The sequence below is a fragment of the Clytia hemisphaerica genome, unplaced genomic scaffold (genome assembly GCF_902728285.1).
Source record: "Clytia hemisphaerica strain Z4C2 unplaced genomic scaffold, Clytia hemisphaerica genome assembly, whole genome shotgun sequence".
NCBI classification, from domain to species: Eukaryota; Metazoa; Cnidaria; class Hydrozoa; order Leptothecata; family Clytiidae; genus Clytia; species Clytia hemisphaerica.
The window spans coordinates 884070-909320 of NW_027103676.1; the positions used below are offsets into that span (position 1 = coordinate 884070).

General features: G+C 34.0%; 2 long non-coding RNA genes across 2 annotated transcripts; both read right to left on the reverse strand.

Moving 5' to 3' along the window:
• Nucleotides 1-8347: 8347 nt before the first annotated feature.
• On the reverse strand, nt 8348-10110 carry LOC136803643 (uncharacterized). Its single transcript, XR_010846170.1, has 3 exons — nt 10043-10110; nt 9442-9572; nt 8348-8895 (listed from the first exon to the last, which is right to left on the reverse strand). It is a non-coding gene; the product is annotated as an uncharacterized lncRNA (long non-coding RNA).
• A 7900-nt stretch (nt 10111-18010) lies between these two features.
• LOC136803644 (uncharacterized) lies at nt 18011-22082 on the reverse strand. The gene is made up of 2 exons (XR_010846172.1): nt 19012-22082; nt 18011-18106 (listed from the first exon to the last, which is right to left on the reverse strand). It is a non-coding gene; the product is annotated as an uncharacterized lncRNA (long non-coding RNA).
• Between the last annotated feature and the right edge of the window lie 3169 nt (nt 22083-25251).

Consider the following 25251-nt stretch of genomic DNA (forward strand, 5'->3'; position numbering starts at 1 on the left):
GCTCCATAAATTAAAACCAGATTTTAAAACATTCTAAATAAAGTTTTTGATTATTCCTCATGAGGTTTCAATTGAAAAATAGACAGTAACTCCAACTTTAAACTTTTTTCTCGATAGTGCCTCCATTTTGACCACGCAAATTACCCCAGTCATACTGGCCAATATTAATACTTCAACCGAAAACACATCAAGAACTTGGGTGTCGGTCAAACTTTGAAGTTCTTAGCTTGTAATCCACGGACCTCTTTAATCGAAAGTCGTAATTTGGGACCAGTCGAACGGAAAAAGCTTAGGAAACTCTCATGGGCGGTAAAATATGTTTGTGCCAGTCGACGAATCGTTTTGCTCTAGACGTATACGAAAATTAAAACATTCGAAAAATACCAGCTTTCGTAACTTGAGCTGAAGTGGACCAAAAATTTCATTCAATCAAGATTTTTCCTGATATGACTTGAAGTATTTAGAAAATCGACCGAAAATATAGACCTTTTCATAAATTATTTTGAGTGCAATGGCTGCCTCGTTTTGAAAATATTACCAAGGTGATTAAATCGCTTGAGTGTTCAAATCTTACATGTTTTTTCTTTTATAATCATCACGTTTAGGTTGGCAAGGTACAAGAACGGTTGGACACGGAAGACTGATCGACAATTTCGTTCGTGTACCTAACCACAATTATACTCATTTCCATTTCTCTGGATGAACTCTGTATTTGCTAAGGAAAATGATTGAATCCTGTATTTTTCAAGGAAAACGAATTGACCCTGTATTTCTTAACAAAAACGGAGCCCGCCCTGTACTCCTCAAGGAAAACGGATGAAGCCTGTATTCCTAAAGGAAAACGGACGAACCCTGTATTTCTCAAGGAAAACGGGTGAACCCTGTATTTCTCAAGGAAAACGGAGGAGCCCTGTATTTCTCAAGGAAAACGGATGAAGCATGTATCCATAAAGGAAAATGAATGAACTCTGTGTTTGCTAAGGCAAATGAATGTACCCAGAAAATGAATGAATCATTAATTTCTCAAATAAAAACAATGAAACAGAGGGCTGCCTTAGAGATTTTTATTTCTCCCTGTTTAGCCCTTTAAGTGCCATGGTTCTGTTTTTCTAAGTTGTTTTAAGAAAACAGCTCATTGGATAGCTTAGATTCTCTCTTTTCTTTTAAATGAACCCGTATTCCTAAAAAAATGTACGAATCCTGTATTCCTGAAGCAAATAGATGAACCCTGTATTCCTCAAGGAAAATGAATGGACCCTGTATTCCTCGAGGAAAATGAATAAACTCTGTATTTGCTAAGGAAAATGAATAAACTTTGTATTCCGCAAGGAAAACGGACGATAATCCGAGGAAGAAATCGAAAGTGAAAAAGGGTTAACACTTTTTTTCGTCTTCCCCTGAAAATGCGTAAATGAATGCTCAGCTTTGGCTGACCAATAAAGAATGTCAAATTCTTATTTATTCAAATATGTTCCACCTGTGTCTTGGGTAAGATTTGAGCGGGCTTAGAAATTGTTCAGTTTTTAGTACTGTGCATGCGTAATTCTTCAGAAAAAAAGTTTTCACAGTTGTTGTTATTTCAGTATCGAGATTCAAAATGAAACCGAGTTTTAAAATTCAGTTCAAAAAGACAAAACAGAATACAAGCCACTCTGCTGTTCATGACGATAGAATCGAAGCTAAGCACAGGCACGTAAGAAAACCTGGATGATGTCCTGACATTAAGAAATACCTTACATATTTCTTTTATAAGAACAAACTACCTTATCGGGCCTTTATACGACGGCCCTTATTGACGTTATTTTTGGCTACGTAGCGTAATAAGGGCTGGCGTTAAAAGGGCCGGCGTAAAAAGGGCAAAGATTTTGTGATCTTTACCTAAAAGTGGCGTTAATTTTCGATCATTATTTCTCAATTTAAAAGATTTTAGGATGATTCGAAGAACAAAAATTATCCTCCAGTAATTATACTCCATATCTAAGACCTCAGGAAAATCAGTCACTTTGAATGGAATTTTTAATCATTGTAACAATCACCTTTTTGTTGTTACTAAAGTTATTTTCAAATGATTCCAAATAATGATTTAACACGATATATTTATGGGGTTCGCTATTAATTAATTTCCCTTAGATTCTTTTCTTCTTCCTTTAAATTCAAATTCGTAAATACAATAAAAGAGTACGTTTAGTGCAGGCTGATGGCCTCGCTATTTGTTTCTTAGGCTGATGGCCTATCTTCTTTCACTTTATTTCTTCTCTATTCGCGCGCTTCCCTTGACTGAGTTCCTTGATTTCGACTCCTGTATTTATACTGTTTTTGAGGTGGTGGAGCGCCACTCCTTCTTCTTGTTTTTCCCACGGTTTCTTTTGTTTGATGAAGAACTTTGCTCTGATGTTGCCTTGTCTCGCACGTATTGTTTTTAAGAATTTCGTGTAACGCAATTTGCGGTTAGGGTTTTTCCATTTGCTAGGACTTGCCCAAACCTTTTTCTTGCGGAATTTATAACATTCCTTATTTGAGCTTTGCGGATTATTTTTTCTCACAGTTTGTCGAATTGTTCGTTAATCGTTTACCTAAACCTTTGCAAGATTAGGTAATGTTTTTGTCAGGTTTGTATCGAAAATCTCGTGCTTACGTAGTTGATGGTTTGGTCTCTACCGAGAGGATTGTTCGAATTCCAGGGATTATCTTTTTTCTCTAGATTGGTCGAATCGTTCGTTAAACGTTTGCTTTCAGAGTTCATTCTAAATTTTGATTGGTGAATTTACAAAGCTATTTGATTGGTTGTATATTTGGAGAATAGAAGACAGCTATCGTTGTTGCTAGCTACGGCGTTATGATTGGATAACTTTTATTGATAAAAGTTAACTATAGAATAAATATGCTATTTACATTTAGTAAAGCATGTACTCGTGACATCATTTACTACCGAAGACATGACATTTCAATGTAAATTTTAAACATTGTTATTACTAATTTGAAACATAAGTAGCCATTTTTACAAATTTTGGCGTTATTAATGGCCCTAATTGGCGTAAGCCCAAAATTAGACTGTGGCGTAATAAGGGCCGGCGTAAAAAGGGCTGACAAGGTATATTAGAATAAAGCTTCGATGACCGAAACGTTAAGAACATTTTAAGGCTTTGCCCAACCTCGTTTCCTGCGTATTATCAGCTTTTTGATGCTTACTGATAGCACCAGATAATATCTCTGGCGTCCATAAAGTAACGTAAATAAAGCCTGGGATACACGGGGACGGAGTTGTGCTTTGTCGACTCTAAAACCGTCGGTTTCTTAGAAAAATGGGCAAAAATACTCACAAAATGGTGAATTTGTTAAGAAAATTTTTAGGCTTAAAAGTCAAAAAGTTAAGAACATCCGAAAGTTTCAAAAACTTTGGATGTTCTTTTAAAAAAAACGTTTATTGTACTCATTACTTATGGTCACGGGTTTCGCTTTGATGAGAAGTTCATGTCTTTGTTAGTGAGGATGAGGAAATCAGGATATTCTTCCACCTGGTACTTCAAGGGTTAATCAGAGGCATGACCAGCTTGATGGAAAGCTTCATGAGAAGTACAAAGTCAAAAACCTTTTCGAGAAGACTTCATGGACCTCCTATCAGAAATATGGAACGAGTGGGCAAAACCAGAGTCGATTAAAAAAAGTAGGGAAAAAAGTTGGTATAGCAAAAAATAGCTTGGATGTGGACTGGATGAATCAGACAAAGTTTAAGGGCTCTGGACATACCCATTTTTTCGATTTTACACCAACTTAAATGGCAATTTCTGCATTTTAAAAAGATTAATGTACAACTTTTTTTATATGTCCTGTCCTATGTCCTAAAAAGATTCCCCCCAAAGAGAGTAGGCTTTTTTTGTGAAAAGTATATGAATAGCGTCGTTTTGACGTTTTATTAAGTTCTTGTGCCTTAATTACTCATGAATTAATTACTTAAATTCATTTTTTTCAAAAGCAGTTTGTTCTTAAACATATCAAAGCAGCAAAAACATAAGGTTTTATCTTCAAATTCTTAAATCGATTTTTCACCATGACCAGAGCCCTTAAACGAGATGAGGCAATCCTAAACCCACCATCAACATCTCTAAATGCCTGGGCCATCCTCCACTTCATCATCAGCTATAAATTCCCCTCTCGAGATACTGCATACTATAAATACAAATTTGAGCAAGCTGAAGAGACGATGAAAACAACTGGAAAGCACGTCACTTTATCCCATGAAGCTCCAGCCGTGTTTTCGTACGATAAAATAAAACCTAAAAGTCAGAAAACCAAAGGATAATATTCGTTCACGGGTCAATGCACCGCAAAAAACATTCTACAGCGAGTAAAAGAAAGCAATTCCAAGGTTGAAGAGAAAGAGCGGAATAAAATGGAAAACAAATAACGAAAGCGGAAGGAAAATGAAATATTCCTTCTTTGCAAGGACAAAAGTAAATGTGATACTGTAGACCAAGCGGAAAATAGGAAAAAATCAGTTTGAAACAAAGTACAATTTGTAATTCCGTTCCTCAGATCACAATGCGGAAAGAAAGCTTCTGCCGATGGTTTGAAACATTTGATGACAAGAGTTAAGTTACATTTTTCAGAATTATATCAGAAATGCACTGTAAGGGTGGACTTTTGATAAATGCACTGTATGGGTGGAAATTTCAGCAAAAATAGGAAAAATTGCAAATCTTTGCGCAAAAATCTTCATTTTTTTGCTCTAAAAGAGTTTAAAATTTGAAAAAAATGTAGTGTAAGGGGGGACTTTTGATAAATGCACTGTATGGGTGGAAATTTCAGCAAATCTAGAACCTGTAAGGGTATGAATTTCACTGATTTTTTCTGCACTGTAAGAGTGCGATTCTAAAAGCGATTTTTTGCCGCACATACCGTCAGTTGGTAAACCCACTAATTTTGAATTCTTATTTAAATATCTATATTTCATTCAAATATTGGCTAAAAGGTTTTCTCCAGGCCGGTCACAATGAGACAGGGATGTGATAATACTGAAGAATTTCAAATGGCTCTGAAGATTTTTCTGTCAAGAGCAATTAAAAATCTAATTACAAAAATGACGTTATGAACTTGAAAAAGACGTTATTAAAATGTTCTATTACCCTCTTTTTATTCATAAAAGTGCTTAGTTTCAAGGGGAACTCAACCTCTTTCTAACTTACTTTGATGCTCCAACGAGACCCTTTCATTTTTTATGAAAAATGGAAAATCAAAAAGTTTTTGAAAATGTTTTTCTAACCCAAGAACTAGAATATCCTTCAAGCTATTCAAGCCCTTGCGCATCATCTGAAAATGAAAGTGAATCGAGTAAGTCTTCGAATAACCATGATTTCAATGATTGAAATGGGGAGTCAAGCGACAGTGAATATAGCCTCCCTGACTTCTTTAAAACCTTACGATTTTGAGCCTGAAAAACCATAGGTATCTGAGGAGGAAGAAATTGACCAAACAATTAATTAGAATCATTTCTCGGTCGATAAGAAATGTCACTTTCATTTCCGTTCCGAACATTCTCCTCTTGACTTGTCTTCCGTCCGTTTCAGTACACGCCTCTGATAAGGACAGCTCGACCTCGGCGTTTGGATGAAAAGATGTATCCGTCATTGTCCGTTTTTCTTTCCCTTTCGATCTTGATTTCAGGTTTGTTATTTTGATTTTATCCACTTTTTGGGCTCTCAAAGGTGAAGTACTTGGTTCTATTATACCTTCCTATAGCAAACGTTCGGTTTCTTGAGCATTGTATACTTTCTGGACTTGCATGCGATTGGCTTAGCGTTAGCTGGCATGTTGGCGAAGAGAGTTGGTGGTTCAATGTTCATAACAACTGACCGTGTCTTTGGAAGGAAGCTGAAGAGCTGATTCAGAACCTCCAAATAAAAATGCAGAGTGACTGATTTGTGCTTTTTCATAAAGGCTTTACCGATAACCATTTCGACGAACAAGTTTTTCAGTACTAAAAAAACTTGTCCGGTGTAAAGCGTCCCATTAACAAAAACGTCGTCTCAATAACTAATGATAACCAATGACTGGGCATGACTGAGAACGGTCTGCAAGTGTATCGGTTTTTGCAGGTGCTGGAAGTATAAAAAGTTTCAACTTCTTTGCCACTTTTTCACTGATAAAAGTTAGATCGCTTTCTGAACCAACAAGCGTATTCAAAGATCGATTATTGACATAGGTAATGGTCATGGTTGAATCAATACTATTTGAGGCTTTGTTTTGTTGAGTAGCACAAAGTGATGGGTTTTTAAAAAGATGGCAATGATGCGGCTCCTAGGTTGGCACTAGTCTTGGTTGAACAACAGACTCTCTCCCAATCATGTCCAATTTTCGAACACATATTGCACGTACTTTCTTTTGCAGGGCATTTGCTGCCAGGATAACGGTCATTACCACAGAAATAGCACTTTTGTTTCTCAGTTCCTGAAGTGCTCCCTTTCCCAGCATATTGTAGCATCAGGTTGAATATCCATTGAGCTGCCAGCGACAGCAGCAACATTGTTTGGTAAAAATTGAAAATTATTAGAATGTTTTTGTGCGAGCTCTAATGTACGTGCTTGTGGAAGGCTTGTTGTTGTTACTATAGGACTTTCCAGTAAACGATGCCGAAAAACATGAGAACCATTTATGAAGGCGTCTCTGACGTATTCTTGACGGTAATTCTCTGCTGTTACAGCAGCAAATTTACAGTTCTTACTAAGTCTCTCCAGTTCTGGAAGGTACTGGTCGACTGTTTCTGTATCATTTTGGCGATGGGTGATAAGAACAGTAATGACGATTATACATAACATTGACCGGCTTAACGTAAAGTTGACGAAGAATTTTTATCGCTCTGTGTAGTTTTCTGCTTCAGCAATAAATTTATACAGTGATGGTGAAACGTATTTGATAAGAGTACTGAGTTTTTGTTCTTGACGTGCTTGATCAGTTGTTCCGTCCGGGAAAGTTATAGAATTTATAAAGTTTTCAAATGTTCTGTACCAGTGTTTCCATTGTTTTCAGCATCAAAACGATTTGGACGTAAGTGCTTGTCCATGGTGATCGACCAATTGATGCAACAAGAAAATCGTAATATTTAGTTTGCTTGTTAATAAGCTTTTCTTGTATACATCTAAAACGAAAAAATAAAATATAACAATTCACTATGACCACTCAGAGTCTTTAAGTCACGTAAGGGTCAAATAAGACAGTCGGGTTCGTGAAAGAAATCTGTTCAATTATTGAAAACCTTAACGACAAGGCTGTTTAGAATAGTCCATCGGGCAGATTATTTGCAAATTTGCCACTACCAACACTATTCATGTTCGAGAGAAGGAGTAACAGTTGGTTGGAAAGAGTTTTTTGGCTATTAGAGTCTGTTAATTTATTTCCATAAAACATCCTATTTGTAAAAAGAGGGATTTCGGTAAGGAAGGGACAAATTTACAACTTGTATTGCACCGAGAGAATTTATTAATTCAGAGAAAAAAAATATATATACAAAAATTAAGATTTTAGCTATAAATACAAAAAAAGGATTTAAAAATATTATGTTTGAAAAACACTTATTATAACATACGCAACGGTGTCCAAAACATTTTTCCCAAGAAGAATACACTAAACGCCAACCTCTAATAAGGAAAAAGTTGAGATTGAACCTCAATTCCAACGACTTCTAGGAGAATAAAAGAAGAAAAATAAAAGGGTTTTTCATTCAAAATTAGGATGTGGTAGAGAAGAGCATCATAAGATTGTGAAAAAAGAGTAAAACATCAATTTGCTTCGCTTCGAGTTGAATGTTACCTGGTTTTGAAAGCAACTTAATCACAGACACTTACCTCACTGCAACACTCAAGCTCTCTTTATCCTTCCCAGCACACAAGACGTTCACACCACAACTCACAACATTTCTTAACACTCTTACCGCGACGCTATCACCTTGCCTCACTTTCCCACACACAAATCCAAGCAACATTTATCGCCTTGCCTCACTTTCCCACACACAAAACCAAGCAACATTTATCGCCTTGCCTCACTTTCCCACACACAAATCCAAGCAACATTTATCGCCTTGCCTCACTTTCCCACACACAAATCCAAGCAACATTTATCGCCTTGCCTCACTTTCCCACACACAAAACCAAGCAACATTCAATTCTCGTGAAGCAAATAAATGCTATTTCGACAAGAATTTGGGTTTATAGTTGATGCTCTGAAATCTACCACGAACATTTCAACAGTAAATATAGAGTACAGAGTTAAAGCAAAAATAAAGATTTAAAAAATCAAAAAATCAAAGTTGTCCCTCTTACCCATGCTTTATGAGAAAATTTTAAGATTAAGTAAGAACATTTTAAGGCTTTATTGACACCCAAATTTCTTAGGAAGCTTGCGCAAAAAAAATAAGATGGTGAAAAAAAAAAACAGGTTAAAAATATTTTTAAGCTTAAAATTTAAGTTAAGAACATCCTTCAAATTTTTTGAGTGTTCTTATAAAAAAACGTGCTAGTTTGTAAGAAAAAACAAAGGTACTGTGATCCATTTTTTGAACTTAATTTGATGAAAGAACTACATACTTTGAAAAACAAAATCATAGTCGCCAAAACAACATAACAGAAAGTCCAATCTTACTCAGTGGATGAGTTCCAGACAGAAGTTCGTATAATAAGTATCTTTTGATTAACTTAGTGTGAGGTTTCTTTCCAATCCATTTAGTTAATATCGTTCGTATGTTCATTGGCAAAAACCAGTGAAACTAGAATTACATCGAAGTACATGTGCCTCATATCTGATGTATTTCGCTTGCCTGTTCATTCAATTCGTGATGAACTTTGCGTGACATAATCCAAATTCATAATTTATATGTTGTTTTTGTTGATGTCAAGATCAAGCGACCTGAAAATGAGAGAAATACTTCATCATAATCAAGATTTGTTAACAATTACATTTGATGATATGCGCCGTTGTAATGTCTTTTGACATTACATCACAGACTCGACAGCTGATTGGTTGTGACGTAAAATCGATCAATACGTCACTTGCGACCAATCAGTTGTTGAGTCCGTCGAAGACATTGCAACGGTGCATATCATGAATCCTCAGTGTACCGATAAAATTTTCGGAGTAAAGATATGGGTTTTGTTGACAATTATTTTACCTTCTTTTCTCAACTAAAATGAAAATCCCTCACTAGACAACGATTAGTATGAATGCTCGTTTCTATTTATAACGTCAGTTTCATTAAGTCTCGTTACTCAACAGTTATTATATTCATGACGTAATGTTTTATACGGAAACACTCAAAACTAGCCCAGATGTTTGCAACTAGTTTTACTTTTCGAGTTCAAAAGTAGTTGCAAACATCCGATATGTGCTTCGGTATAAAACATTACATCTCGAATATCACGGATAAAAAGTGAAATCATGTAAGTATTGCCTTACCTTTTCGCACAGAAAGGTGAGTTCCCAAGTGGTGCAATTAATAGGTCTTTTATGACTGGTCTGTTGCTGATAGAAGTTAATTTGAATCCGTTTGCTGTGCGAACCATGCAGTCAGCATAATTGATGGAAACCTAGTATAAGACAACAATTATACAGTTTTAGTAAAGCTGAATAAAGACACTAAAATTATTTTTGGTATCATCACAGACAAAATGGTAGAGTTTGATTGCTAAATGTGTCCGAAACTGTCCAATACATTGTGTTTTCCATTCTATTGAAAAGGGAAAAAGACAGGAAAGAACACACTTCTTTTTCTTATAGACTGCTTAGGCTTGAGCTCTGAAATTAGCCACATTTTTTTATCATCTCGTAATAACATTTTTTAGATCTAACCATGGCAAACAACAGCTCTTAACCCAATAAGCATAAATATGGTATAATATCAGGGGTGATCGCACCACATTTTTCAAACATAGAGCTAGAAAGCTAAGCAAAAGCAGGACGGAAGCTAAAATTGAGTTTCTTATAAAAAGATGTCAAATTATATGAATCAACAGGAATGAAAAACCTTAAACAATATCTGATAGGCATTTTTTATTACCATGTATCGGAATTGAAACATACACAACTACATCAAAGCCCCGGTGGAACTTTTTCCCACTGAGGAGATGAAAGCTTCTGTTTCAAAGTTGCAAAATATAATAAACGGGGGGGTCTGAATAAACGGGGGGGGGGTCTGAAAATATCTAGAAGTTTCCTTTACCTTTTACCAAAATTCGAACGTTAAGCCTGATTTACACTTCAACTCAAAAACAAAAAACTAGAAAATTAATAAACGGGGGGGGGGGGGTCCTAATAAGAACGGGGGGGGGGGGTCCGAAATTTTTCGAAAATTAATAAGCGGGGGGGGACGTCTATTCGGGACCTTAGAGTACCAATCATCACGTCTGTCAAATCTAAGAGTAAGTTACATGGGTTTGATTAAAAAGTTTTGCAACTACTATTACTCTTTGCATGGAATGAGAACATTTTACTAGGTATTAAGTTTATCCATTTTGTTCGATGTTGTTTCTTAAGCCTGGTTATGGTGATATTTTTCAGCGTTTTAGTTTTTTTTCTAGTCTACACAATACACAGCTCCTAGTTTTTTAGACCTTAGTTTTGAAGAGTATGTAAGAGTTTTACGTTCGAAACAAAGGGAAATATGACGTAGCCTAGTTTTAATAAAAAATAATGATGAATGAAGTCTTACCCATCCAAGAAGTTTTCTTAAGTGTAGAGCCTTGACCAACTGTTTCCTTTTCCACGTTGAATGTTCATCAAGCCACAAAAACCAAATCCTGAAAATTGTCATTTATATAGATTTCATTTAAGATTTAACTTCAGCATTGGGTCAAATAAAAGAATGTTTAAAACACAGATGATTGGCTTAATGGTTTAATAGGTTTGAAACTCTCTAAATCCCAAAGAGTAAGAGTGTTACGCTCGAAACAAAAAAGAGGGATTATGAAGAAGCCTGGTTTTGTTCAGAAAAATCACAAAATTCCTATGATTCAATCCCGAAAAAATTTGGTAACAGACGAACGAAGGAATAGACAAACGAACGAACACAGGTTAATTTATAGGATCTCTAGGTAGGTCCAATAAGCAAATAATATCAATCAAAGTTCAATAAAGTGTCTTCCAAAATAAATATGGTCTTACTTATTGGTCCATTGACCAATTGCTTTCACTTTTCCACATTGAATGTTCATCAAGCCACAAAAACCAAATCCTGAAAATTGTGATTTATAATATTGAATAGATTTCATACACGATTAAACTTCACCATTTGGTAGAAGGTCAAACTACAATTTGGTTGATGGTGAAATCGCCGAAACAATCAATAATCGAAAAATAATACAGCTAAAAATGAATACATTATCTTCTATCTAAAATCGAGTTCGGTGATCTTTGTGTATACTCTACAAACCATTTTCTTTGCTACAATTAGCGCCGAAATATATTGGCAATTTTGGGTATTTTAACGTTTTCTAGAATTTAAAGCTCGGGCGAGAATTGTAATTTCAGTACTTCCACTTTGTTCCAGTGGAGTGGTTAAGTGGCTTCTATGCTATGTTTTCAGCCGTATTGGAACATTCTTGAGCTTTTAGACCCTGAGATGTGTGAGATTCTAAGCTTCTATAAATAGTGTTGAGACTCAGGGTTAAAACTCTACTTTCTAACCGTACATTAAAGCACTTAAAAATCACTTGCAGTTTTAAAGTTTTAAGGTAATTCCCCTTTTATGCCAATTTTTTCGGCGCCGATTGTAGTTGACAAAAAATCTAATCCCACAGTTGATTAGCCAAAATAATCATACCTTTGTTTCCGTTGAACTCTCTGTAAATTCCATTCATCATTGATTGTGACGTCAAACGTGGAAAGGTAGCTCCATTGTTGTTTCGAACTCGACTTTCAACGTGCAGAACGCTCTACAAAATTCATAAATGCATTTCAAAAAGTCTTCGGCAAAGATAAAACAAAGTCTAGTCATTATACTACCCTGATTATTGTTCGCCTCAATGTCATTGAACAGCAAATTCAAATATCCCAAAAAATCATAATAAAAAAGCTTCAATGTAAAAGCTTTGGAAACTAACACTTTTAAAGTCTAGACTTTTCTATGAATTGAACATGAAGAAATTCTTAGCAAGTTCGATCAAAAAGTTTAATTAATACCTATCAGAGAAACAAATGAAAATACATACCTCTTCCATTACTACAACAGTCAACAAAGTGTAGGAAATGTTTTGGTTTCATTTCTTGATTCTTATCTTGATCATTGAGATGAAGTTGGTGATATCTAGACCAGATCCTGCATGATCTCTTTCAAAATCAAAGGGTACATAAAACATGTTCTTGGTGAAAGACATCTTCTTTCTTTATTTTCGTTATTGATTTGTCTTTGAGGTGAAGGTGATGACTATACTCAATCCTTTTATATTTAACGTACCATACCTTTAACTCACTTTCTCTTTGTTCATCTCTGTTTTAAATTTCTCTTAGAGTTAAATTCTTTGCTCTAAAAGAAAAACAATCCCACTAAGATTCCACTTATGCATTTCAAAGCAGCCTTTGACACGGTCTGGCTATAGACCCGTCTTATGGAAAATGCCGAGATCAATTGGAATCGATTACAAACAATAGTGTTGACATACTTGGAATATACAAAATGTGCAGTCAGATAGTTGGAAAACGGACCAGTTCGAACTGTTTGGTTTTCAGTCCGAACAGATAGAAAACTGACCGGCTTGAACTGAAAGGTTTGCAGTCCAGAAGGATGGAAAAGTGACCGGTTTTTGAGCTGGTTGGTTTTCAGTCCAAATAGATGGAGAACTGACCGGTTTTGAACTGGATGGTTTGCAGTCCAGAAGGATGGAAAATTGACTAGTTATTGAACTGAGGGGTTTGCAGTTCAAATAGATGGAGAACTGACCGGTTTGAACTGGATGTTTGCAGTCCAGAAGGATGGAAAATTGACTAGTTATTGAACTGAGGGGTTTGCAGTTCAAATAGATGGAGAACTGACCGGTTTGAACTGGATGTTGGCAGTCCAGAAGGATGGAAAAGTGACTGGTTTTTGAACTGAGGGGATTGCAGTCAAAATAGACGGACAAATGAACAGGTTTGAACTGGATGGTTTGCAGTCCAAATAGATGAAAACCTGACCAGTTTGAACTAGATGGTTTGCAGTCCAAACAGAAAGAACCTGACCGCTTTGAACTGAATGGTTTGCAGTCCAAATAGAGTGAAAACTGAACGGTTTTGAACTGAACAGTTTGCAGTCTCAACAGATGAAAAACTGACCGGTTTGAACTAGATGGTTTGAAGTCCAAACAGATGAAAAACTGACTGGATTGAACTAGATGGTTTGCAGTAAAAATAGATGGAAAATGACCGGTTTGAACTAGATGGTTCACAGTCCGAACAGAAGGAAAACTGAACAGTTTTGAACTGGATGGTTTGAAGTCCAATTAGATGAAAACTGAATGGTTTGAACTGAGTGGTTTGCAGTCCAATTAGATGAAAACTGACTGTTTTGAACTGGATGGTTTGCAGTCCAAATAGAGTGAAAACTGAACGGTTTTGAACTGAACAGTTTGCAGTCTCAATAGATGGAAAACTGACCGGCTTAAATTGAATGGTTTGCAGTTCAAATAGATGGTTATCGTTTAAGATTTTTCTCGTAAGATAGATTGTGATGCTGCATAAAAATCCATGAAGTGTACATTTGTTGATGGATGGCGCAACTTTGATAAGTGTTGGTGATCAGCATGAAAAGACCATCCTCTCGTCCCCAATACAACCAATAATTCCATAGGAAACAAGTGTTTTGGTTGTTCCACATGTCAAGATCTTCCTCTTTTAGATACAAACTGCCAAATCGCCAATGTTATTTCTGTTGCTAAGTTATCCGCCTGGATCGCAACTCCATATTTAGACCCCTCTGGGGTCCCCTGGGCGGGTCAAAACTGCATTTCTTTCAAACCATTCTAGAGAAAAAGTCAATTTCTAAAATAAAATTTGAATTTTAATTATCATTAGAAGTTAACATTACAGAATCAATAAAGTTTTATATTCTGAAAGATCTCCGAAAACAAAGATCAACATAAAGAGATGACGTTGACAAATTTGTCTAATCGAGGAGCAAAATTAGTATTTTGCAATTTAATGAGAAGAAGAAGATCACACAAAAATTCAAATTGTGCGACAGGAAACTGCTTGAACTCCTAACGTAAAAGCATTATACGATAATAAAGTATGTGATTTCATTGTAAACACAAGAAATCATAGAGGAAGAACAGTTTCCCGAAGAAATCATGGCATAATTTCAATTTCTGCAAATAGAGCAGGATTGCCATGTCTCCAAATTAATAGATTTTGACTTCTTATAGTCAAAATGAATTTGAATTATCTGTGGAAAGGTCACCGTAAGATTATGAAATAAAGCAAATATTTCAAACGATTACCAGATGATCGTTTAATATTTTTCTGGTAAGATAGATTTTGATGTTTGAAAACCAAAATCAGTTCAACGGACGAATGAAAATGCCAATAAAAAAGGCATCAAAATAAACACGTAAAAAGAAGTCTATGGACTTCAAACACACCTCCTTCTACAATATAAGGAAGTGAGATAGTAATTCAACACCTGATATTGTGATGTCAAACAATCAAAATGAATTCCTAAGAAATTTAGGAATGTATTTAAGTGATTTTCTCGTGGACAGAAGAGAAAAACAAAGGTATCTAGCTTCTAGAAAGAAAAAAATAAGCTAATCAAGAATAACAAATTTGCTATGCTTGAAATTGAGGTATTTTAAAAATAAGTTAGGCAAAACTTGGCATGGCCTTTAAAAAGGTTGTGAGACTAATTAAATACATATTTACCAACAATTTAGTATAAATTTTTAGGTTCCTTCTTATTTGATAAAATCTGCATAAAAATCCATGGAGTGTAAATTTGTTGATGGATGGTGCAACTTTGATAAGTGTTGGTGATCAGCATGAAAAGACCATCCTCTCGTCCCCAATACAACCAATAATTCCATAGGAAACAAGTGTTTTGGTTGTTCCACATGTCACGATTTTCCTCTTTTAGATACAAACTGCCAAATGGCCAATGTTATTTCTGTTGCTAAGTTATCCGCATGGATCGCAACTCCATATTTAGACCCCTCTGGGGTCCCCTGGGCGGGTCAAAACTGCATTTCTTTCAAAACATTCTAGAGAAAAAGTCAATTTCTAAAATAAAATTTGAATTTTAATTATCATTAGAAGTTAACATTACAGAATCAATAAAGTTTTATATTCTGAAAGATCTCCGAAAACAAAGATCAACATAAAGAGATGACGTTGACAAATTTGTCTAATCGAGGAGCAAAATTAGTATTTTGCAATTTAATGAGAAGAAGAAGATCACACACAAATTGTGTGACAGGAAACTGCTTGAACTCCTAACGTAAAAGCATTATATAATTCTACGATAATAAAGTATGTGATTTCATTGTAAACACAAGAAATCGTAAGGAAAGAAAAGTTTCACGAAGAAATCATGGCATAATTTCAATTTCTGCAAATAGAGCAGGAATGCCATGTCTCCAAATTAATAGATTTTGACTTCTTATAGTCAAAATGAATTTGAAATATCTGTGGAAAGGTCACCGTAAAAATATGAAATAAAGCAAATATTTCAAACGATTACCAGATAATCAATAAAGTTTTATATTCTGAAAGATCTCCGAAAACAAAGATCAACATAAAGAGATGACGTTGACAAATTTGTCTAATCGAGGAGCAAAATTAGTATTTTGCAATTTAATGAGAAGAAGAAGATCACACAAAAATTCAAATTGTGCGACAGGAAACTGCTTGAACTCCTAACGTAAAAGCATTATATAATTCTACGATAATAAAGTATGTGATTTCATTGTAAACACAAGAAATCGTAGAGGAAGAACAGTTTCCCGAAGAAATCATGGCATAATTTCAATTTCTGCAAATAGAGCAGGATTGCCATGTCTCCAAATTAATAGATTTTGACTTCTTATAGTCAAAATGAATTTGAATTATCTGTGGAAAGGTCACCGTAAAAATATGAAATAAAGCAAATATTTCAAACGATTACCAGATGATCGTTTAATATTTTTCTGGTAAGATAGATTTTGATGTTTGAAAACCAAAATCAGTTCAACGGACAAATGAAAATGCCAATAAAAAAGGCATCAAAATAAACACGTAAAAAGAAGTCTATGGACTTCAAACACACCTCCTTCTACAATATAAGGAAGTGAGATAGTAATTCACACCTGATATTGTGATGTCAAACAATCAAAATGAATTCCCAAGAAATTTAGGAATGTATTTAAGTGATTTTCTCGTGGACAGAAGAGAAAAACAAAGGTATCTAGCTTCTAGAAAGAAAAAAATAAGCTAATCAAGAATAACAAATTTGCTATGCTTGAAATTGAGGTATTTTAAAAATAAGTTAGGCAAAACTTGGCATGGCCTTGAAAAAGGATGTGAGACTAATTAAATACATATTTACCAACAATTTAGCATAAATTTTTAGGTTCCTTCTTATTTGATAAAATCTGCATAAAAATCCATGAAGTGTAAATTTGTTGATGGATGGTGCAACTTTGATAAGTGTTGGTGATCAGCATGAAAAGACCATCCTCTCGTCCCCAATACAACCAATAATTCCATAGGAAACAAGTGTTTTGGTTGTTCCACATGTCACGATCTTCCTCTTTTAGATACAAACTGCCAAATCACCAATGTTGTTTCTATTGCTAAGTTATCCGCCTGGATCGCAACTCCATATTTAGACCCTCTGGGGTCCCCTGGGCGGGTCAAAACTGCATTCTTTTCAAACCATTCTAGAGAAAAAGTCAATTTCTAAAATAAAATTTGAATTTAATTATCATTAGAAGTTAACATTACAGAATCAATAAACTTTTATATTCTGAAAGATCTCCGAAAACAAAGATCAACATAAAGAGATGACGTTGACAAATTTGTCTAATCGAGGAGCAAAATTAGTATTTTGCAATTTAATGAGAAGAAGAAGATCACACAAAAATTCAAATTGTGCGACAGGAAACTGCTTGAACTCCTAACGTAAAAGCATTATATAATTCTACGATAAAAAAGTATCTGATTTCATTGTAAACACAAGAAATCGTAGAGGAAGAACAGTTTCCCGAAGAAATCATGGCATAATTTCAATTTCTGCAAATAGAGCAGGATTGCCATGTCTCCAAATTAATAGATTTTGACTTCTTATAGTCAAAATGAATTTGAATTATCTGTGGAAAGGTCACCGTAAAAATATGAAATAAAGCAAATATTTCAAACGATTACCAGATGATCGTTTAATATTTTTCTGGTAAGATAGATTTTGATGTTTGAAAACCAAAATCAGTTCAACGGACAAATGAAAATGCCAATAAAAAAGGCATCAAAAATAAACACGTAAAAAGAAGTCTATGGACTTCAAACACACCTCCTTCTACAATATAAGGAAGTGAGATAGTAATTTACCACCTGATATTGTGATGTCAAACAATCAAAATGAATTCCCAAGAAATTTAGGAATGTATTTAAGTGATTTTCTCGTGGACAGAAGAGAAAAACAAAGGTATCTAGCTTCTAGAAAGAAAAAAAATAAGCTAATCAAGAATAACAAATTTGCTATGCTTGAAATTGAGGTATTTTAAAAATAAGTTAGGCAAAACTTGGCATGGCCTTGAAAAAGGATGTGAGACTAATTAAATACATATTTACCAACAGTTTAGCATAAATCTTTAGGTTCCATCTTATTTGATAAAATCTGCATAAAAATCCATGAAGTGTAAATTGTTGATGGATGGTGCAACTTTGATAAGTGTTGGTGATCAGCATGAAAAAGACCATCCTCTCGTCCCCAATACAACCAATAATTCCATAGGAAACAAGTGTTTTGGTTGTTCCACATGTCACGATCTTCCTCTTTTAGATACAAACTGCCAAATCACCAATGTTGTTTCTATTGCTAAGTTATCCGCCTGGATCGCAACTCCATATTTAGACCCTCTGGGGTCCCCTGGGCGGGTCAAAACTGCATTTCTTTCAAACCATTCTAGAGAAAAAGTCAATTTCTAAAATAAAATTTGAATTTTAATTATCATTAGAAGTTAACATTACAGAATCAATAAAGTTTTATATTCTGAAAGATCTCCGAAAACAAAGATCAACATAAAGAGATGACGTTGAAAATTTTTCTAATCGAGGAGCAAAATTAGTATTTTGCAATTTAATGAGAAGAAGAAGATCACACAAAAATTCAAATTGTGCGACAGGAAACTGCTTGAACTCCTAACGTAAAAGCATTATATAATTCTACGATAAAAAAGTATCTGATTTCATTGTAAACACAAGAATCGTAGAGGAAGAACAGTTTCCCGAAGAAATCATGGCATAATTTCAATTTCTGCAAATAGAGCAGGATTGCCATGTCTCCAAATTAATAGATTTTGACTTCTTATAGTCAAAATGAATTTGAATTATCTGTGGAAAGGTCACCGTAAAAATATGAAATAAAGCAAATATTTCAAACGATTACCAGATGATCGTTTAATATTTTTCTGGTAAGATAGATTTTGATGTTTGAAAACCAAAATCAGTTCAACGGACAAATGAAAATGCCAATAAAAAAGGCATCAAAATAAACACGTAAAAAGAAGTCTATGGACTTCAAACACACCTCCTTCTACAATATAAGGAAGTGAGATAGTAATTCACCACCTGTTATTGTGATGTCAAACAATCAAAATGAATTCCCAAGAAATTTAGGAATGTATTTAAGTGATTTTCTCGTGGACAGAGAGAGAAAAACAAAGGTATCTAGCTTCTAGAAAGAAAAAAATAAGCTAATCAAGAATAACAAATTTGCTATGCTTGAAATTGAGGTATTTTAAAAATAAGTTAGGCAAAACTTGGCATGGCCTTGAAAAAGGATGTGAGACTAATTAAATACATATTTACCAATAATTTAGCATAAATTTTTAGGTTCCATCTTATTTGATAAAATCTGCATAAAAATCCATGAAGTGTACATTTGTTGATGGATGGTGCAACTTTGATAAGTGTTGGTGATCAGCATGAAAAACCATCCTCTCGTCCCCAATACAACCAATAATTCCATAGGAAACAAGTGTTTTGGTTGTTCCACATGTCACGATCTTCCTCTTTTAGATACAAACTGCCAAATCACCAATGTTGTTTCTATTGCTAAGTTATCCGCCTGGATCGCAACTCCATATTTAGACCCTCTGGGGTCCCCTGGGCGGGTCAAAACTGCATTTCTTTCAAACCATTCTAGAGAAAAAGTCAATTTCTAAAATAAAATTTGAATTTTAATTATCATTAGAAGTTAACATTACAGAATCAATAAAGTTTTATATTCTGAAAGATCTCCGAAAACAAAGATCAACATAAAGAGATGACGTTGAAAATTTTTCTAATCGAGGAGCAAAATTAGTATTTTGCAATTTAATGAGAAGAAGAAGATCACACAAAAATTCAAATTGTGCGACAGGAAACTGCTTGAACTCCTAACGTAAAAGCATTATATAATTCTACGATAAAAAAGTATCTGATTTCATTGTAAACACAAGAAATCGTAGAGGAAGAACAGTTTCCCGAAGAAATCATGGCATAATTTCAATTTCTGCAAATAGAGCAGGATTGCCATGTCTCCAAATTAATAGATTTTGACTTCTTATAGTCAAAATGAATTTGAATTATCTGTGGAAAGGTCACCGTAAAAATATGAAATAAAGCAAATATTTCAAACGATTACCAGATGATCGTTTAATATTTTTCTGGTAAGATAGATTTTGATGTTTGAAAACCAAAATCAGTTCAACGGACAAATGAAAATGCCAATAAAAAAGGCATCAAAATAAACACGTAAAAAGAAGTCTATGGACTTCAAACACACCTCCTTCTACAATATAAGGAAGTGAGATAGTAATTCACCACCTGTTATTGTGATGTCAAACAATCAAAATGAATTCCCAAGAAATTTAGGAATGTATTTAAGTGATTTTCTCGTGGACAGAAGAGAAAAACAAAGGTATTTAGCTTCTAGAAAGAAAAAAATAAGCTAATCAAGAATAACAAATTTGCTATGCTTGAAATTGAGGTTTTTTAAAAATAAGTTAGCCAAAACTTGGCATGGCCTTGAAAAAGGATGTGAGACTAATTAAACATATATGTGTCAACAATTTAGCATAAATTTTTAGGTTCCATCTTATTTGATAAAATCTGCATAAAAATCCATGAAGTGTACATTTGTTGATGGATGGTGCAACTTTGATAAGTGTTGGTGATCAGCATGAAAAGACCATCCTCTCGTCCCCAATACAACCAATAATTCCATAGGAAACAAGTGTTTTGGTTGTTCCACATGTCACGATCTTCCTCTTTTAGATACAAACTGCCAAATCACCAATGTTGTTTCTATTGTTATCCGCCTGGATCGCAACTCCATATTTAGACCCTCTGGGGTCCCCTGGGCGGGTCAAAACTGCATTTCTTTCAAACCATTCTAGAGAAAAAGTCAATTTCTAAAATAAAATTTGAATTTTAATTATCATTAGAAGTTAACATTACAGAATCAATAAAGTTTTATATTCTGAAAGATCTCCGAAAACAAAGATCAACATAAAGAGATGACGTTGACAAATTTGTCTAATCGAGGAGCAAAATTAGTATTTTGCAATTTAATGAGAAGAAGAAGATCACACAAAAATTCAAATTGTGCGACAGGAAACTGCTTGAACTCCTAACGTAAAAGCATTATATAATTCTACGATAAAAAAGTATGTGATTTCATTGTAAACACAAGAAATCGTAGAGGAAGAACAGTTTCCCGAAGAAATCATGGCATAATTTCAATTTCTGCAAATAGAGCAGGATTGCCATGTCTCCAAATTAATAGATTTTGACTTCTTATAGTCAAAATGAATTTGAATTATCTGTGGAAAGGTCACCGTAAAAATATGAAATAAAGCAAATATTTCAAACGATTACCAGATGATCGTTTAATATTTTTCTGGTAAGATAGATTTTGATGTTTGAAAACCAAAATCAGTTCAACGGACAAATGAAAATGCCAATAAAAAAGGCATAAAAAAAACACGTAAAAAGAAGTCTATGGACTTCAAACACACCTCCTTCTACAATATAAGGAAGTGAGATAGTAATTCACCACCTGTTATTGTGATGTCAAACAATCAAAATGAATTCCCAAGAAATTTAGGAATGTATTTAAGTGATTTTCTCGTGGACAGAAGAGAAAAACAAAGGTATTTAGCTTCTAGAAAGAAAAAAATAAGCTAATCAAGAATAACAAATTTGCTATGCTTGAAATTGAGGTATTTTAAAAATAAGTTAGCCAAAACTTGGCATGGCCTTGAAAAAGGATGTGAGACTAATTAAACATATATGTGTCAACAATTTAGCATAAATTTTTAGGTTCCATCTTATTTGATAAAATCTGCATAAAAATCCATGAAGTGTACATTTGTTGATGGATGGTGCAACTTTGATAAGTGTTGGTGATCAGCATGAAAAGACCATCCTCTCGTCCCCAATACAACCAATAATTCCATAGGAAACAAGTGTTTTGGTTGTTCCACATGTCACGATCTTCCTCTTTTAGATACAAACTGCCAAATCACCAATGTTGTTTCTATTGCTAAGTTATCCGCCTGGATCGCAACTCCATATTTAGACCCTCTGGGGTCCCCTGGGCGGGTCAAAACTGCATTTCTTTCAAACCATTCTAGAGAAAAAGTCAATTTCTAAAATAAAAATTTGAATTTTAATTATCATTAGAAGTTAACATTACAGAATCAATAAAGTTTTATATTCTGAAAGATCTCCGAAAACAAAGATCAACATAAAGAGATGACGTTGACAAATTTGTCTAATCGAGGAGCAAAATTAGTATTTTGCAATTTAATGAGAAGAAGAAGATCACACAAAAATTCAAATTGTGCGACAGGAAACTGCTTGAACTCCTAACGTAAAAGCATTATACGATAATAAAGTATCTGATTTCATTGTAAACACAAGAAATCGTAGAGGAAGAACAGTTTCCCGAAGAAATCATGGCATAATTTCAATTTCTGCAAATAGAGCAGGATTGCCATGTCTCCAAATTAATAGATTTTGACTTCTTATAGTCAAAATGAATTTGAATTATCTGTGGAAAGGTCACCGTAAAAATATGAAATAAAGCAAATATTTCAAACGATTACCAGATGATCGTTAAAAATTTTCTGGTAAGATAGATTTTGATGTTTGAAAACCAAAATCAGTTCAACGGACAAATGAAAATGCCAATAAAAAAGGCATCAAAATAAACACGTAAAAAGAAGTCTATGGACTTCAAACACACCTCCTTCTACAATATAAGGAAGTGAGATAGTAATTCACCACCTGTTATTGTGATGTCAAACAATCAAAATGAATTCCCAAGAAATTTAGGAATGTATTTAAGTGATTTTCTCGTGGACAGAAGAGAAAAACAAAGGTATTTAGCTTCTAGAAAGAAAAAAATAAGCTAATCAAGAATAACAAATTTGCTATGCTTGAAATTGAGGTATTTTAAAAATAAGTTAGCCAAAACTTGGCATGGCCTTGAAAAAGGATGTGAGACTAATTAAACATATATGTGTCAACAATTTAGCATAAATTTTTAGGTTCCATCTTATTTGATAAAATCTGCATAAAAATCCATGAAGTGTACATTTGTTGATGGATGGTGCAACTTTGATAAGTGTTGGTGATCAGCATGAAAAGACCATCCTCTCGTCCCCAATACAACCAATAATTCCATAGGAAACAATGTTTTGGTTGTTCCACATGTCACGATCTTCCTCTTTTAGATACAAACTGCCAAATCACCAATGTTGTTTCTATTGCTAAGTTATCCGCCTGGATCGCAACTCCATATTTAGACCCTCTGGGGTCCCCTGGGCGGGTCAAAACTGCATTTCTTTCAAACCATTCTAGAGAAAAAGTCAATTTCTAAAATAAAATTTGAATTTTAATTATCATTAGAAGTTAACATTACAGAATCAATAAAGTTTTATATTCTGAAAGATCTCCGAAAACAAAGATCAACATAAAGAGATGACGTTGACAAATTTGTCTAATCGAGGAGCAAAATTAGTATTTTGCAATTAAATGAGAAGAAGAAGATCACACAAAACATTCAAATTGTGCGACAGGAAACTGCTTGACTCCTAACGTAAAAGCATATAATTCTACGATAAAAAAGTATCTGATTTCATGTAAACACAAGAAATCGTTTAGAGGAAGAACAGTTTCCCGAAGAAATCATGGCCTAATTTCATTTCTGCAAATAGCGCAGGATGCATGTCTCCAATAATAGATTTTGACTTCTTATAGTCAAATGAATTTGAATTATCTGTGGAAGGTCACCGTAAAAATATGAAATAAAGCAAATATTTCAAACGATTACCAGATNAAAATCATGGCATAATTTCAATTTCTGCAAATAGAGCAGGATTGCCATGTCTCCAAATTAATAGATTTTGACTTCTTATAGTCAAAATGAAATTGAATTATCTGCGGAAAGGTCACCGTAAAAAATATGAAATAAGCAATATTTCAAACGATTACCAGATGATCGTTTAATATTTTTCTGGTAAGATAGATTTTGATGTTTGAAAACCAAAATCAGTTAAAACGGACAATGAAAATGCCAATAAAAAAGGCATCAAAAATAACACGTAAAAAAAGAAGTCTATGGATTCAAACACACCTTCTACAATATAAGGAAGTGAGATAGTAATTCACCACCTGATATTGTGATGTCAAACAATCAAAATGAATTCCCAAGAAATTTAGGAATAAATTTAAGTGATTTCTCGTGGACAAAAGAGAAAACAAAGGTATCTAGCTTCTGGAAAGAAAAAAAACTATCAAAATAACAAATTCCTATGCTTGAAATTGACATTAGGTAATATAAAGATAAGTTAGGCAAACTTCGCATAGCCTTGAAAAAGGAAGTGAGACTAATGAAACACATATTTTTAGGTTCCTTCTTATTTGATCAAATCTGCATAAATTTCCCATGATATAAATTTGTTGATATGGTGCAACTTTGATAAGTGTTGGTGATCAGCATTGAAAGAACCATCCTCTCGTCCCATAATACAACCAATAATTCATAGAAAACAAGTGGTTTGGTTGATCCACATGTCACGATCTTATCTTTTAGATACAAACTGCCAATCACCATGTTGTTTCTTCTTTGCCTATTTATACCGCCTGGATCGCAACTCCATATTTAGACCCTTCGGGGTCCCTGGGCGGGTTGAAACTGCATTTCTTTCAAACCATTCTAGAGAAAATCTTAAATTTCTGTGAAAAAAAATTTGAATTTTAATTATCATTAGAAGTTAACATTACAGAATCAATAAACTTTTATATTCCGTAAGATCTCCGAAAACAAAGATCACATAAAGAGATAACGTTGACAAATGTGTCTAATCGAGAGCAAAATTAGAATTTTGCAATTTAATGAGAAGATGAAGATCACACAAAATTCAAATTGTGCGACAGGAAACTGCTTCAACTCCTAACGTAAAAAGCATGATATAATTCTACGATAATAAAGTATGTGATTCATTGTAAACACAAGAAATCGTAGAGGAAGAACATTTCCCGAAGGAATTCATGGCATAATTTCAATTTCTGCAATAGAGCAGGATTGCCATGTCTCCAAATTAATAGATTTTGACTTTTATAGTCAAAATGAAATTGATTATCTGCGGAAAGGTCACGTAAAAATATGAAATAAAGCAAATATTTCAAACGATTACCAGATGATCGTTTAATATTTTTTGGTAAGATAGATTTTGATGTTTGAAAACCAAAATCAGTTAAACGGACAAATGAAAATGCCAATAAAAAAGGCATCAAAATAAACACGTAAAAAAAGAAGTCTATGGACTTCAAACACACCTCCTTCTACAATATAAGGAAGTGAGATGGTAATTCACCACCTGATATTGTGATGTGTCAAGACAATCAAAATAAATCCCAAGAAATTTAGGAATGCATTTAAGTGATTTTTCGTGGACAGAAGAGAAAAAAAGGTTCTAGCTTCTAAAAGAAAAAAGCTAATCAAGAATAACAAATTTGCTATGCTTGAAATTGAGGTAATTTAAAATAAGTTACAAA